Below are 17,038 nucleotides of genomic sequence, written 5' to 3'. Positions count from 1 at the left end.
CGCCGACGCTGACTACAGGGACCACAGTTCTTTGGGGTAACACGCTGGTAGGTCAGCAGAGTGCGACCATTTGGATTTAATGCCTTTGTTTGAATTTGTCATGCTTTCTGTTAGGGTGCCATCATGTGAGACATTTCCATGCCTTCTGGCAGCCTGGGTGCTTATGTGTGACGTTTCCATGCTTTCTGGCCTGGGTGCTTATGTGTGCTATTTCCATAGTTTCTGGCCTCAGTGACCTGGAGGCTCATGTGTGACATTTTCATGCTTAGTGGCCTGGGTGCTTATGTGTGACGTTTCCATGGTTTCTGGCCTGGTGTGACTAGGCCTGGGTCAGTGCCTAGGTGTGGTAAAATTCACCATTTTGGTCTTTTTCCAAAATATTCTTGGGGGGAGAACCCCCCAAACCCTCCTAGTAGTCGTCGGGCTCGCTTGCTGCGCTTGCTCGCTACACACCATGTGGGGGCTGGTCTCACTTTTTCTTTGTTCTCTCTGATTTACTACTCGTGTCTGTTTTTGGTGCTCTCTGAAAGAATGTCTATGGGTACATGATATGACTGGGTGGGTAACCTGGTGCTCTTTAAGGTCATCATCTACTATTTAATGTGCTTCAAAAGTTGATACAATTGAATATGTAATGGAAAATGTGCTGTAAAACTCACCATTTTGGTCTGTCTTGTTCCAAAATTCTCTTGAGGGGAGAACCCCCCCAAATCCCCCCTAGTAGTCGTCAAGCTCGCTCGCTGCGCTTGCTCGCTATGCGCCTGATGGGGGGCTGGTCTGGAAAAATTTGCCAGGGCTGCTTTCAGTTCCCAGTCCGGCCCTACATGCAAAGTGAACAGACTGATGTTATTCACACCTAAACACACGCTACTTTTGTTTTCCTGTCTCACTTTGAACAGGATTGTTTTCCCGGGTGGGGAAATACACCATTCCTAAAGGTACTGCAATACCTGGTTGATGGGTGCATTGGAAAACAAAATGTGTACCACGACTCTGTGTTTATGGATGTGGTCGTTTTAAACCATACTGCTTACGCTTTGTAAGGATATAAGCAATGGACATTGAAAGGGTCCTTTCTGAGCCCTGTAGTCATGTCCTTAACTTTTCAGGTAAAAGCACTCACTGATTTCTAAATAGTGAGTGAGAAATCGTTAAGGTAACCATGTTGTTTCTGCTTACATTTCACATGCTTTACTTAATCTTGCATTCCCTATGAGTATTTGCTTTTTCCGGGATGTTGTTACTTTTATTTAGGCAGCATATTACTCTAGTCTAGTGCATAATTTGAATTGAGCTTCATCCAGGTGTTTATAGTGGGCACAATTAGGTTGTAGTTGAAGGCAGTGCGAGTTTCTTTCAGTGGGTCAGTACGGTGTTCAGTGGGGGAGAGGATGTGGCACTATGCCCAGAGCTGCCGAATTTGGAACTGGAGAACCGGGTTCAGTCTTCATGACCAGTCCACCAGACCACTCTACTGAGGGAGCATATTCCCATGCTAGACCTTAGAAGGCCCCACTAGACCTTAGAAGCCCTGGTGTCTTAGCACCAGCAGGTGAACTCTAGCAGCAGCAGGAGTGGTTTAACCTTGAAGGACTGTCCATCACAATCAATACTGACGTTCATCTCCAGTCTTGTGGGCAGGCCTATGAAGCAGCACACCCTAGAGCAACAGTGATCCAGTCACTGTGACTCTGTCACTAAGGTCACAGGAACCTTGAGCAGATTAGAGTGGTGCAAACGGTGTGACTGCACCGGGCACCTATTTCAGGTTGGGGGCGTAAGGTTTCAAGTATACATCCACACTGGCACTGGGGAGCAGGTAAATGGCCAGGAAGGGGGTCAGCAGCAGGCAGTCATGGCACTCGCAGTCCAGGCAAGGCCTGATGACCACCCACTCAGATATATGTAGCAAGGGAAGCCTGGAGGCCATAAACGCTACACACCTGAAACAAACATTTAAAATGCAATAGGTCTCGCATTTGAGAGAGTTTATGCTATTGGCATTGTAAATGACAATGCCTTTTATTTATTTGTTTGAAAAATCAACACATTAATAAAAGGCATTGTAATCTACAATGCCAATAGCTCAAACTCTAGTAAATGCGAGACCTATTGCATTGCAAATGCTTGTCTAGGAAAAGGTATCTGGGAAGCAAAGCTTCCTCTTTTCTGGCAGCAAAACCATGAAACTCTCTGACTCTGACAAACAGATTTACTGATAAAGTCTTTAATTGCATGATTGTCTGCTGAGATTGCTGCTTCAATGACCCTCAGTCCATAGGGCTAGCGCAGGTGCCGCCCAAGAGAGCACGGCATGTTGGGGGGATGTTCACAGTACTATGTTGCTGCTCCTACAGGTGCAGTCCCTCTGGGTCTTGGAATAGGTAATGGAACATGGGAAGGTGACCCCCTTAGATTAGAGATGCTTCTGCTGCTGCACAGACAGCGGCCCATCACAGCCTTTGGGAGAAGGAAGTTACAAGAGGCTTCATGGACTGTGAGGTCCAGTCCAGGCCAGTCTGCTTTATCCTGCTCCATTCACAATCGCCCTGGGAGACAAGACATGGCTGTTTGGACAGGTGGAAGCCCCCGCTGGAAGGCTAGAGCCTCTTAGAGACAGGTGCGACTGCCAAGTAAAAGTGCAGAGTGAAGGACTCCACCTTCAGCACAAACTACATTGAAATCCGAGGTTACTTTATCATCCTAAGACTTGAACATGGCACTGCAAGTGTGGTGCAAACACATGGACATTGTGTTGGTGCTTAGTGACAGGGCCCAGCAACGGATCGTGACAAAGCTCATTGTTTCCCCTGCCTTTCGTTCCTGTGCATGTGTTGTTGACACCGTTGTCACAGAGTTTGTGTTGATGAAGGCAGAGTTGCCTTGGTAGTTTATGGCCATTCTCCAGTGAGCTGTGTACAGGTCACCCTTGAAGGAATGCGTGTGACCTTATTCTAGGAACGTGTCTTCCGCCCAGAGATGGCTGGTGCCGGTAACAATGGCCGATCCCCGGTCAGGCGCCTTGTGGTGTGAATGACCGTCGTGTTAATGATGATAAACAGAGCCTCCCCTGCAGCGCTCATTGTTTGGAGATCTGGTTTAGGCGTACCTACTGGAGAGTGGGGGCCAGGCAGGGAAGGGCATTGGGAAGTGGTGCACGGAGGTGTGGGGGGGGGGGAGAGAAAGAGGAGGAAATAAGAGCCAAGAGACAAGAAGAGAGAACAGGGGCAGAGGAAAAACTGAAGCGAGAAAGACAGGAAGAATACGAAGGGAATGGACCCGAACAATAAATGGATCAGTCTGTGAGAGGGTGAAGGTGACAGAAGGCGAAGAGAAACAGTGAAGCAGGTAAGAACGTGGGCGGAGTGGAACAAGAAGAGTGAAATTATAGAGCGAGAAACTGAGAGAGTGTGAGGGGGAAACAGAAGCGACAAACTGCAGGGAGGGGGGAAACAGAGGTAGAGATAAGAGGGAAAGAGATGCATAGCGAGGGAGAACGAGAGAAAGAGAGGAAGGGAGAATTAAAGAGGAAATGAAGGCCGAAGAGCAGAAATCAAACGCAGAGAGCACCAGTAATTGCAGACATTCAATGAGATGCAGATAGGCAGACAACAGGCGAATCAGTAACCAGTATAATAATGCAATTATTGCCTCTTATCTATGAGCGATCACTATTCTGTGGATTCCCTTTTCTCACTCACCTGTCAGTATAAGAGGAAGTGTAATTTTAAACAGCCCACCGTTTCACACATTCTAAATATATGCCTAGACTGCAACGTGGTGGACAAAGATGCTGTAAAGTTCGGGAGTGAAACACATCAATGCATCACACAAAAATATATTGCTATTTTGGCCCTATTATTTATTATACGTTTCATTTTTAATAATTTATGTTTTTACTGTAAAGGGCTGCAACATCTGTGTTTCCAATCTGAAGTTAAAAAACATTTTTTTAGCACTGTGAATGACCTACCACACGTTTGTCAATTCTGTTTGCTTAGCCTGCGTTTTGCATTTCATACGTTTTACACCATTGGTAGTTCTAGGAAGCCACATAAACACACTAGGATCGCATGCATGGGGATCAAATCACAAGTTTACAACATGATAAGCAAGCATTGGCAAAGACAATTGGTCTGGCCTTTTACATAGCTACACTGCCTCAAGTAAGTACTAGATGTCCTTTGCGAGTTAGAAGAAACAGTGTGAAGTCTTTAACAAGACACCATCCCTTCAGAATTTTACAACATGTCTGCCTCAAGCCAGAAGCAACTGCTTAACAAATTACAAAGTTGCAGTAACTCCTTTTGTTACTAAATGTCCTTCTTGAGTAAAATGCAGTAAAATAGCCACTGCCTTATGCTATGGGCTGTGGCTGGAAGGAGCAATATGCAAGTCAATAGATATTTAATGAAGTGTGTGTGCTCTCCACTCCTTAAATGAACATAACATCTCTTGCAGCTTGTGAGTTCATTAATACATTTTTAATTAGGCATAACTCATCAACGCGTTTCGGTCCTTCACGGACCTTGCTCACAATACTGGGCGCCATGATGTCCATCATATGATAGCAAAATACAAGCAGCAACATAAATGTAGGACCTTACTATTACGGAGTTTGATGGCAGGCATCTTTAAACATAAATGAATACTTGTATTGCAATGCGAGAGTGGACTTGAACTCATGCATATTAAGCATCATAGCATGAGTGAGTGAGATACGTGACATTATTTAATTGTACTTTCAAGTGACATAAACCGGTAACAATATAATAATTTTAACGTTAACATGCAAGTGGGCTTAATAATTCCCTTCTCCTGCCTCTGGCAAACCAGTCACATGGGGCAGACGAAAATCTATTTTCAAAGTAGCATTTTTTAATTACACGACAAGTGTCTGCGTTTAACATTCAACTCAATTAGGTATAATAATATAAAACGTGCAACATTGATGTCTGTACACATAATGCAGAAGTGGGCTTTTCAAAACATTCATGTTTATGCATTTGAGGTGTCTCACAGCTTAAGCAGGTACATGTTTCACTTAACGCGGAGAGCAGGTCCTACATAGAGCACCTTACAACACCAGCGGCACTCTGAATCTGCTCACCTCAAATGTCTGTTTTTCTAGCAAAGTTTAAACACATAGGAATATCCCAGTGCCATCCATGCCGAGCTAGAAAGGGGCAATGTTTTATGCCATTGCTACAGCATAGTCTTTAAGCTTAGAATTAACCGGTGCCATCCGTGCCAAGCTGCTTTCAATTGGTAAAATACCACCTAAAGTAAACTTGAACAAATAAAAGCAATCCATGGCACGTGTTGGGCTGTCATTACAGCCCTTCAGAAAGGTTTAGCTTTGTTCAGACACAAGGGAACACCCAGTATAAATCAAAACAATACTCTTTCAAGCTTAGAGTGCTGCATGAATTATGCAAAAAAGAAAGTAGAGAACTCAGGCTAGTTCCAAAGTTTAGGGGGAAAGCAGCTCCTATCTAGAGCTCCTTACAACACTAGCAACACTCTGAATCTGCTCACCTCAAGTGTCTGTTTTTCTAGAAAGGTTTTTAAAAATAGGACTAGCACAGTGCTATCCACACTGAGCTACAAAGGGGCAATGTCTTCTGCCATTTCTACAGTCTTTAAACATAGGATTGTCTAGTGATTTCCATGCTGAGCTGTATAACGACAAAAGCCTTTTACCACTCCAAGCACAGTATTACAGTTTTGGATTGGTAATACACTATCCAAGTTAAACTGGAATGAATAAAAGCAACCTCATACGTTGTTTGCTGAAAGGGTATTCTTTTGACTTTCTGGGTGCTGTCATGTGTCTGGAGAAAGCTAAACCTCTCTGAAGAGCTGTAATGATTTGCAATATTGCAATGTTATGTAATGGTTTGAGTATATAGGTAGTTGCCAGTAGGTAGTTATAGTTAGGACCTAATTTCCAAAAGAAGAGCCTTTTTTGTTTTGCCAATAACTTTGGCGCCCCTTGATAAATCTTAATGGAATTTTCAAAACTCATACTATAGTGGAGCTGCTGTGTTGAAAGTTTGGGCTGATCCGTCAAGCGAGGGCCAAGGAAAAAATGGTGCCCCAAAACGCATTTTCCCCATGTTAATTCCCATAGGTCCTTTCAATATGACTACTGCCCGAACCACTGGATGGAATTACACCAAATTCAGCAGAAAGGTAGATTTGGTTACACAGATTACTCTTATTGTGATTTGATGCAAATCTGTTCAGCAGTTTTAGAGCTATTAAAGGGCAAAAAATATAGATATCTAAGGCCGCAGATTCTCGCAGGGAATTTGGGGATCCATGCTGAAATCTGATTGGCTGCCAACACTTTAACCAGGAAGTGTTGGCATCCATCCTGGGACTCGGCTTGAAGCGGAGTCCCACAAATAAAGACTTTAAAAAAGAAAAGGGGCTGATCCCCTGGCCACGGTACATGTGTCTTCCAGAAAGCCTGCCACAGCTAAAAAAGCATTAAAAAAAACCTCAGAAAAATCTACTTCTAGGTCTGCAAATATTCCAGAGACTTAAAAATAAAAAAGGGGTCTCCCATGCTTTTACTTTATTTGGCCCATGGCTGGTCCAGGTCTTTGGGGTATTGGGGACTGGAAAAGTAGGGGTCCCATATGGCCCCCCTCCTAGGATTATAGTAGCCCTGGGGATGCCTCCTACCAAGCCTTAATACAAATGAGCGCGGAGGGCATGTGAACTCCCCCCGCAGCCCTGGTCACCACCACCTCCCTGGGGCTTTAATTAAATACAGTGTTTGGGGGTGCGTGAAACCACCACAGCCCAGGGGACCACCACCTCCCCTGGGGCTCTAAGTGAATACAGTGCAGGGCTGCATGGACCCCCTGCAGCCCTGAGGACCACCAACTCCCTGGGGTAAATAATTTAAAGAAATTGGGGAGCCTGTGCCCCTCCTGCAGCCCCAGGGACTGCCACCTCCCGGGACGAATATAACAAAATAACGAAGTGGGTCTGTCATGGACTGGCGGCCCCAGGAATCACCACCTCCCTGGGGCTAAAGTAAACATTGGAGTGGGGCTGCAGTGTCCCCCTCCTGGCGCCATACATTGCCCTGGGAAAGGCCACCCTCTAGCGCCGGATCCTGCAATGTCCTGGGGTGCCCACCCTCGGGGCATTGCAGCTCCCTGTGGCTTGGTGGAAGGTTCTTGCCAAGCCACAGCAAATGCTCTGCTTTCAGCAAGCATGAGTTCACCAATGCTCTTGCTTGCTGAAAGCAGAGCATTTGTCTGTTTCCCTGCCTGATGTCAAGCAAACAGGGAAACAGACAGATTGCTTTGAGATTCAAGGAGCTGCATGTTTAGCAGCTAACTGGGTCTCAAAGCAACAACGGTTCCCACAGGAGGCTGGGAGCCAGCTGGGACCACAGGGGCCTGGAGGACAGGTCCAGTGGAATGGTCCTCTGGGCTGAAATCGGCCAGTGAGGTTGCGTGCCCCCCTCCTCTTTTTTTTATAAAAACATAATTAAAGGCAGGCCCCTAGGAATGGGGTTCCCAGAGCCAAAATCAGTCCAGAAGGGGGGCTGCTCGGCCCCCACCCCATTTAAAAAAGGGTTGGCCCAGGGGATGGTGTCCCTGGGCCCCAACGGTGGCACCCATCTTCTACTTAATACCCAAAATACAGAAGAACAGCAGTACACCACTGGGCCGTTCTATAATTTCAGCTATTGGGAGCCTTTTTGAAAAAACCTCTAAATAAAGACATAGACAATCATAACCATCATGCCCTGAATCTGGGGGTCTAACACTGTCAAACGTATTGTTTGCTGACGAACTAATATTGGTGAGCCGAACCCCAGTCGGCTTGCAACACCTTAGAAGCACCACAAGTAACTTATCAGATAAGAATGGGTTATGTATAAACCTAGAAAAATCCAAAGTGATGGCACTAAATCAAAGGATTAAAAAACACAAACCTTGGTGGGTGCTGCGGGGTCAGCAGTTGGAAACGGTTGAAGAATAAAAAACCTGGGTATAATCTTTGACTGGAAGGGATTGTTCCTGCAACAAAAAGCTGCTATTAGAGCTAGAGCGACTACATTGACTGTTGCACTAAAGAATATCAAGCACAAAATAACGGGCCCAAACTTAACCCCTCTATTAGGGGTGCTTCGAGCAAGGCTTTTACCAACCATCACCTACGGCAGTGAATGCATGAGAGGGAGAGATGAGACCACCCTGGATAAAGTGGTGTCCAAAGCCTTGAGAATAATATTTAACCTCCCACAGTACACCTCGCCGGCACAAATAAGGCTAGAGTTTGGCTTCCAAAAGCAGCAAATAACACAAAATGGTGCCTATGCCAAATGCTGGCACAAAATAAAGGGAGCTGAATTTGGCACGCTGAACTCATACTTATGGAAAGAGCTGAAAAGGTAAAAAGACAGTCCAGCCATGGCCTATCTTCAATCGGCATTAAGTTTACTTGCGTTACATGGCCTCTGGGAAACTATTGGGCCCCATAAATGTTTTAAGGAGCTTGTAAACAAATCAGTAAAGATACTGTCTCTAGAAGAAGATAAAGCCACACTAATCAGGAGGGCCCATGGATGGTTTGTTTTCCAGAGTTATTCAATGTGCCTGCCGCAAACTTATTTGGGAATAGGTTTCTCGAGAGCTATGAAGGAATGTTATCTGCATCTGAGGTTGGGAATTCTACCGGCAAAGCAGCACCTTCCACCATGGAAACGTTTAAACATAACAACAAACTGCAGACTTTGTAGTGACCCTAAAGAGGATGTTCTGCATTTACTTTGCATTTGTAAGGGTCTAGAAAAAGAACGAACACTATTATTAAAACCCCTCTTGAATCAAAGACAGATTTGAACATGTAGACAGGCATTGAAAGCTTGTTTTGAAGGAGTAGGCATTCAGTTAGCCTGTAGGCTGGTCTGCTTTATGATCATAGCAAGAACTAAGTTACATCCAGTAGCCAGCTGCTAAACTGGTTATAAATCTGTGAATATTGCTAAATCTAGAACCAGCTGTATAATCTTTTATTGACAAAAATTGAACTGGTCTTAAAAACTCCTCATTGACACCCGGAAGATTACACTAGCCTTTTGTATTAGATTGGTCATGGCTTTTAGGGCTCAGTACCTAGAAATTAGCATCAGTCTAATAACTATCAACTTGAACTCTTATGTTTTTTCATTGCACTTTAATGCTTGCACTGTATGTGAGATTTTATATTTTATTTCCCCATAGTAGCATCAACACATTGCAAATTTTAAAAGGATTTTAAATCAACCACACTGTGAGAAAATAGGTTATTTTATGTGTTCTGTACAGGTGTTTTATCATGTAGTTCATTGCAAAAGTTATTATTAATCGCGCAATAAAGATTATTACTTACATACGTAGACTATTTTCTGCAAGATTCAATGAGGAACCTCTCCTAATTTATTCAGGACACTGGGGACTTTCTGATTAAAATTTATGACATCAATTGGGAAGAGGACTACATTTTAATGACCGTAGATGTTTCCTCATTATATACAAGCATCTACCACACAGATAAGATTAAAGCAGTGGAATATTTTCTAAGTTCAAGGGCACTGTCAGTGCTTAAACACACTAGGATGCTTGTAGATATGATACATTGGTGTCTCTACAATAACATATTTCACTTTTGTCCAGATATGTATCAGCAGCTAAGAGGAACAGCCACGGGCACCTGCTGCGCCCCCAATTATGCCAATTTGCAAATGTGCTAGTAGGAGGAGCAGGTGCTGGTGCAAGACTTTGCTCTAAACATGAGAGACAATTTAATCATATGGTCACGCTTTATAGATGACCTTTTATCATCTGGTGTGGTAATATTGAGTCAGCAGAGGATTTTGTCAAACAGTTCAATATGAATCAACCCAATTTACATTTCACATCTCATATTAGTATGAATGAGGTGAATTTTCTGGATCTGACAGTGTATGTTATGGAGGGGCGTTTGCACACCAGGACATTTAAAAAGAATACAGCTGTCAAAATGGTGTTGCACACACGTAGTTTCCATCCAAGTAGGCTAAAATACAGTATCCCCTATGCAGAGAATCTGCATATGCGTTGGAATTGTAGTGATTTATATCAACTTAAGATTGCACAAAAACAACTGAATGATAGATTTGCCACTCGAGGATACAGTCAGCAAGTTCTAGAAGGGGCTCTGCAGAAAGCCAACAGTAAATCTAGGGAACAGCTGCTTTTTGCAGATGGTAACAGCATGACAACAAGACAGTAGCCAAATGAGGTTTGTATCATCACTGGATATATTGCACAACATCAGAAAATTAGAGGTATTTTCCATAAGCATTGGCATCTATTACGCAACGGCCTGGTCATAAGTTAAAAAATACATATTAGACCCCTCAGAGATTTTCGAAGGCCAAGATTTATGAGAGACGATCTAGTCGTCAGCAGCCCAGAAGTACAACAGCAGAGGACTGTGTTAGGTGGTAATGGAGGTTTTAAGAAATGTCATAACTTGCAAGGCTTGCAATTATGGGGTTAATACCACAGAAGTACCATTGCCCTTTTAATACAAGATGTGGTATAGTAGAAAGCCACTCAATTGTAGGAAAGAGTTTGTTGTGTATGTCTTGAAATGTACTTCCCCGAAGCTCTATATTGGCAGCACGGTTGAGAGGGGGCAATAGAGAGAAGTACTTGAGACAACTTGAATGCAAATTTATATTGAGATTCAATACAAAAACACCTAAGGGGCTGAATACTGAAGAAGAGTTTTATGTTCATATCTAAGAGAGAAACTGCACTGTTTTCATGATTATTGAGCAATTGGCAAATTTTAGAGTAGGGCCATCCATTCGATATAAGTTGTATTCATATATGTTTTATGTTTAAAACGTTTTTATTGAGACAAAACAAACCATGGGGGAGGGGGATAGGAGGGCAGGATACATAGAATACAGTCAAAGAAAAAGGGTGCAACTCCAGAGGGTTGGCAATAGGTAGCGCGGTGGGTCAGGGGGGAAAACACAGTAAATGAAAGCTAGAAATACAAGCTGTGGAATCCCCGCACGCGTATCTGACACCCCAAATCTAAGCAATAAAAACCCCCCCATCAACACCTTAACAGAACACAATCCCCCCCCTCCCAACCCCCATCCTCCCGGTAACGAAAAAACAACACTCCCCCCCCCCCCGTCCTATGGTCCCGCATCAGAGTAATCCTAACCAGGAAGCCCCGCACCCCCCCCCCCTCCCCGGGGGGTCCCCGTCTCACATGTAAGCTAGTCCGCCGGGGTCACCGGCGGCGTCAGCCTGAGAAGCCTAAGATACCTCGGGCAGGTAAGCTCCCGGAATTCCGTGGACAGCAGCGCTAGAAAGGGTTGCCATAGCTCTTCAAATTGGTCTATCTCCCCCGCAACCGTAAGCGACAGCTTCTCCATCCCCAGCACATGCCAGAGCCTATGCAACCAACCGGTGATGGAGGGGACGGTGGTTGTGCGCCAGTGGATTAGAATGTTCTGAACCGCAGACCCCAGCGCGATTGCGATCTGCCTACCCCTACGGGACTTCAGTGGGTACATTAGGTCATTGGGGAGGCCCAACAGGACATACGCCGGGAGTCGCGTCAGCTCTATCCCAAAGTGCTTATCCACCTCGTCCAAGACTTCCTTCCAGTAGGCGGTCAGCACTGGGCAATCCCAAAGAATGTGTGTAAGGGTACCTTCCTGCCCGCAGCTCCGCCAGCACCCCCTGTCAGTGTGTTTATGCATTTCATACAGTCTCTCCGGGGTGTAGTACCAGTATGTGGACACCTTAGTAAAGGTCTCCGTAAGGCCCGTGTGATATGCAGAGTGCCGCGCCCGATACGCAATTTTGTCCCATTCCTTGTGGCTGAGTGTCCTACCCAATTCCCTGTGCCAGCGCTCCCTCCCCGGGTTGTAGTAGTGAAACGGCGGGGGTTGTAGGTATTTGTACAGGTCGGTGATCAGTTTAGCGTCGGAGGTCCGAGTAGCCAACCACCTCTCATACGGTGTAATGGGACGGGCGGCGGTGGCACGCACCTGGGGCTGGAGGGCCCAATGCCGAACTTGCATGTAGCGCAATCTGTCCAGCTCCGTCAGGCCGAACTCCTGGCGGAGTTGCTGAAAAGGAACCACTCCTTCCGGGCCATAGATCTGGAAGAGTGCCCTGCAGCCCGCCTGCACCCAGTGGGAGAAAACCCCCGGCTCCATCCCCGGGGAGAAGTCCGGGTTGCCCGCAATGGGAGTGAGCGGCGAAGGGAAGGTGGTAAGGCCCCGGGCCTCACAGACCGCGTCCCACACACGGAGGGGGACCCGCGTAACAAAGGAAGCGTAAAGATTAGGGGGGCGATGCGCGCGGCGCAGGAATGGAACCTCTTGTAAGGTGCGGCCCGCCACTGCCTGGTCTTGGAAGAGCCAATGTTTGTCGGACTCCCACCTGCTCCACTCCACCAGATAGCGGAGCTGTGCCGCCTGAAAATACTTACGGAGGTCCGGAATGCCGAGCCCCCCCGCTTCCGGAGCAAGCGTGGAGAGGACCCTCTTCATGCGTGGCCTGCGGCCCTGCCAGACAAAGCGGGAGATGTCAGCCTGCATTTGTCGTATCCAGCCCACCGGGGGTTGGAGCGGAAGGGCCCGGAAAAGATATAGTATCTGGGGCAACACCGTCATCTTGACCGCCGCGATTCGCCCCAGCCAGGACAGCAGGCCTTTGTTCCAGCGGCCAAGCTCGTCCTTGATCTTCCTGCTGAGGGAGGCATAATTGGCCGTAACCATCTCCGGTAATGTAGGCGCCAGCAGAATCCCCAGATACGGCACCGTGGACGAGGACCACTGCATGGGGAAGAGCCGCTGAAGATCCCTCCTGGTTTCCGCAGCCAGGGACACGTCTAATGCCATCGACTTGCTCATATTCATTTTGAAGCCGGCCACCCCCGCAAAGGCGTCCAGCTCTCGGAGGCACGCAGGCAGCGACCTCCTAGGGTCGTCCAAAGTCAGCAGGACATCATCCGCGTAGAGACTGACGGTGTGGACGTACTGGCCCATCCGGACCCCGACAGCATCCGGATTATTACGAATCCTCTGAGCAAACGGCTCCATGTAGAGGGCAAACAAGAGCGGCGAAAGAGGGCAGCCCTGCCGCGTGCCGCGCTCGATGGCAAAGCCACCGGAACTACACCCGTTGACCCGCACCGACGCTGAAGGATGCTTATAGCAGTTAAATACCATGGTGCGGAACTTATCGCCGATTCCCAGTTTCTTGAGGACCAGCTCAAGATACGGCCAGTGAACTCTGTCGAAGGCCTTCTCCGCATCAACGGACAGCAACATCCGCTCCCCCGAGATCCTTGAGGCCTTCTCCAGAACATGCGTCACCCTCTTGGTGTTGTCAACCGTCTGTCTGCCGGGCACAAAACCAGCCTGGTCCGCCTCCACCAGGTCGGGGAGGTGTGGACTCAGCCTGGACGCGAGAATCCCCGTGTACAACTTGAGGTCGACATTTAAAAGCGAGATGGGTCGGTACGAGCCGCAGAGGGCCCGGTCCTTCCCAGGTTTCGGGATTACCACGACCGTCGCCCTCAGGAGATCCGGAGGGATGGCTCCCGGTTCGGAGAAAGAGTTAAATAGCCGAGTAAGGACAGGGGCCACGGCCGTGCAAAAAGTCTTGTAAAATAGCGACGTGTACCCGTCCGGGCCCGGGGCCTTGCCATGTTTCAGCCGCGCGATAGCTGAAATCACTTCCTCAACATGGATGTCCCGCTCCAGGTGGTCAGCCTGAGCCGGATCCAGTACCGGGAGGGTCACCGACTCCAAATAGCCGTCGGCATCCCGTGGCGAGGAGGGCTCCTCAGCATACAGCGCCTCGTAGAAGCCGCGGAAAGACTCCGCTACCTCCGCGTCCCCGGAGACAACCCCCCCGTCCGCGCCCACCAATTCTTTCACAACGCTGCGCTGTTGCGCGACCCGGAGCCGGTGTGCTAGGAGCTTGCCACATCTGTCCCCCCCAGTGTAGTAGGCATGTTTCAAGCGTAGGGCAGCGTACTCCGCCCTGTCAAGATCCAGAGCCGACAGGAGCTTCCTCGCTGCCTTCAACTGCCTCCACACCCTCGGCACCCCCGTGCGGCGGTGGACCTGCTCAAGCTCCCGGACTTGAGCTGTCAGCTCATCCCTCTTCAGTTGCCGCTCCTTATTCTCAGCTGCAGAGATAGAGATGAATTCCCCCCGGAGGACGGCCTTCAATGCCGCCCACTGTGTCGCCTGCGAGGTGTCAGTGTTGCTATTGTGGGTGAGATAGTCCTGTATGACCTCCCCGATGCGTTGCACCACCGACTTTTTGTGTAGAAGTGTATCCCGGAGGCGCCACACCCCCCGAGAGGGGGAGGCCGCCGGCCACTGGAAAACGCAGGTGACTGGGGAGTGGTCAGACAGGGTCAGGACCCCGATGTCCGCCGCCGTGGCAGCGGCACGCATCGGTCCACTCACCAGGAGATAGTCCAGCCGTGAGTAGGTTCGGTGCGCGTGCGAGAAGTAAGAGTAGTCCCTATCCGTGGGGTGCATGGAGCGCCAGAGGTCGTGCAAATCCATTTCCGCAATCCGGGCCCTCCCATCCTGGGACAGTTCCCCCGTCTGCGGGAAGCGCTGCGCCGATCTGTCCATCACAGAGTCAAAGACAATGTTGAGGTCACCCCCCAAGATAATGTGGCGGTCGGGGGAAGCAGTGACATCCACCAGCGCGGAATCTAGGAAGCGCTCTTGGTGATCGTTTGGGCTATAAACGGAGCCGACCGTAAATGCTATGCCTCCCAGGCGCATGCGATACGCAAGGAGCCTCCCCTTCTGTTCAGCACACTTATGCAACACCTCCCCCCGAAAGGAGCTCGCTAGGAGAATGGCTACCCCCGCCGTCTTGTTCGCTGCCGAGGAAAAGAACTGGGTAGGGAACTTAGCAGAACGCATCCTATGGCAATCTCGGGGCAATAAGTGTGTCTCCTGCAAAAGGCAAATGTCCGCCTGCGTCCCCTCCAGCAACGACAGGATCGCTCTGCGCTTCACCGGGTTGTTCAGACCCTGAACATTAAGGGTCACTACCTTTAGGCCCGGCATTCCTCGCGGGGGTCGGGAGCGCCATGCAATGGGCAGGGAATCAGCGGGTGGGGCGCGCGGGGCCACAGCGCAGGACAAGCCAAAACAAAGCGGGCATAGACAACATCGGACGGGACCTTCCCAACCCCAAAACAACCCCCTCCCCCACCCAAAACACAACCCTGGCAACTAGCCACCCACAAACTCAAACACCCCATAGTCTCAGTCAAGCCCCAAAACGGGCAAGTCCGTAGAAAAGAGCGAAGTGGACGTCCAGCCACTCACCTCCAACCGCTCCCCCCCAACCCTCCCGCCCCGTACCAAGCATGTAAAGAAGCTAAAGACATCTCCCCCCGGAGTGAGTGTTAGGCCGTCAAGGCCACGCTAGAGGAGCCGGTCGAATCCCCGGCCGCCGCCCTCAGGGCGTCGGCCATGTCCGCTCTGATGGTAGGGGAGTCCGGGCGCCCCACACTGGTCGCTGAGCGCCGCCTCGTTGACCTCCGCCGGTCCCGTCTCTCCGAGGACCTCCACGACGGCGTAGCTCCCTCCTCCTCCGCCGCCGTGAGCCCCAGGACACCACAAATGTCTTGCAAGGAGCGTAGCTGGTGTAACACTCCGTTCCACCGAAAAATCAGGCGGAAGGGGTGACCCCAAGAGTACGGCGTCTCATGCTCGCGCAAAAAGTCAGTGGCAATCCTGAAGGACCTGCGTTTCTGCAGAGTGATGGCGGAGAGGTCCTGGTAAAGCGCCACCGGCCGATCCCGGAAAGTCAGGGGCTGTTTCCTACGGGCTTCAGCCATGATGCGTTCCTTTAGTGGAAAGTCGGGCAGGAAGGCCAGAATGTCCGGTGGAGGTGCCGATGACTGGCGCTGCCGGCCAACCCTATGCGCCCTGTCAATGCTGATGGGAAAGTCCGCAGCTTCCCCCAGGATCTCTCGGAACAGGGCCCGCAGGTAGCTCCCCAGATCGGACCCCTCGTCCGCAGTCGGCACGCCACGCACTCGGATGTTGTTCCTCCGAGATCTGTTCTCAAGGTCCTCAGAGTGGGCCTGAAGCTCCACACACTGTTCCCGGAGGCGAAGAACGTCCTGCTGGAGGTGGACTATCTCCTCCGCTCGCTGTTGGCCCTCCGTCTCCACCGCTTCCACACGCTCGCCAAGGCCCTCCACCTCCCTGCGCACTTCTCGGACCTCGCTGGCCACCTCCCGCTTCAGTGTCTGGAAGTCCTCCCTGAGGGAGCTAAACAGTTCCTCCATAAAGGCCCTCGTGACGGGTGGCTCCCCACCAGTCACATCCGCCGGAGCCCGGGAGGGCCCCGGTGAGGGCTGCGTCCTGTCCCGCAAATGCTGGGCCCTGCCAAGCATGTCCGGCAGGGTACGGTCCCCTTTCTTCGGGCCTCCTCTTCCAGACATCGCTAGCTCCGCAGTCGGGCACCGATCCAGGCGCCCCAGGGATGTTCAGCCGCCGGCTAGCACTCGACCTGGGTATCCCCCACGAGTGAAGTCGCTGCGTCACAGGTGACAAAATGGCGGCCCAGTCCGGTCACCGTCAGCTGCAAGAGCTTGTGTGAGACAACCAAGGGGGCCGCAGCGGAGGGGTCCCATCAGCACATCCCTCCGGTAGTCAGCCCAGCAGCAGCGGGGGTCGCTTGCATCCAGCAGCCAGGACTCCGGCGAAGGCTGCCACCACTGCTCCTTCAGGGACAAAATGGCGGCCGGGCGGAGCAGGCCAAAGCGACCAGGCCCGACGACACCACCGGGGCCCCCGAGGCGTCCCACAGTAAAATAAATTCCACCACCGGCCTCCGTCTGTCACGCACAGGGGCCTAGATGGTCCAACCCCATCAGGGAGTCCACTGTACCTCGGCTAGGGGTTAGGGCCTCCACAGTGCGAGGTGTCGCCGTCACCAGTCTGAGTGCCGGG

The 17,038-nt window shown here is 49.8% G+C and overlaps 1 protein-coding gene across 4 annotated transcripts in view; it reads left to right on the top strand.

Moving 5' to 3' along the window:
- The first annotated feature begins 3,213 nt into the window (after positions 1-3,213).
- The window catches only part of LOC146812972 (C-type lectin domain family 2 member B-like), a 375,324-nt gene continuing 361,499 nt past the window's right edge, over positions 3,214-17,038 (top strand). For all 4 annotated transcript variants that reach the window (XM_085614655.1, XM_085614654.1, XM_085614653.1 and 1 more), the window contains exon 1: positions 3,214-3,348. The gene's annotated coding sequence lies outside the window, so the exon portion shown is untranslated. The remainder of the gene's footprint in view (positions 3,349-17,038) is intronic.

Source organism: Triturus cristatus, chromosome 7 (assembly GCF_964204655.1).
Source record: "Triturus cristatus chromosome 7, aTriCri1.1, whole genome shotgun sequence".
In the NCBI taxonomy this organism is placed as follows: domain Eukaryota; kingdom Metazoa; phylum Chordata; class Amphibia; order Caudata; family Salamandridae; genus Triturus; species Triturus cristatus.
The sequence above is the reverse complement of the archived record's forward strand: the minus strand, read 5'-3'. Positions and strand labels throughout refer to the sequence as shown.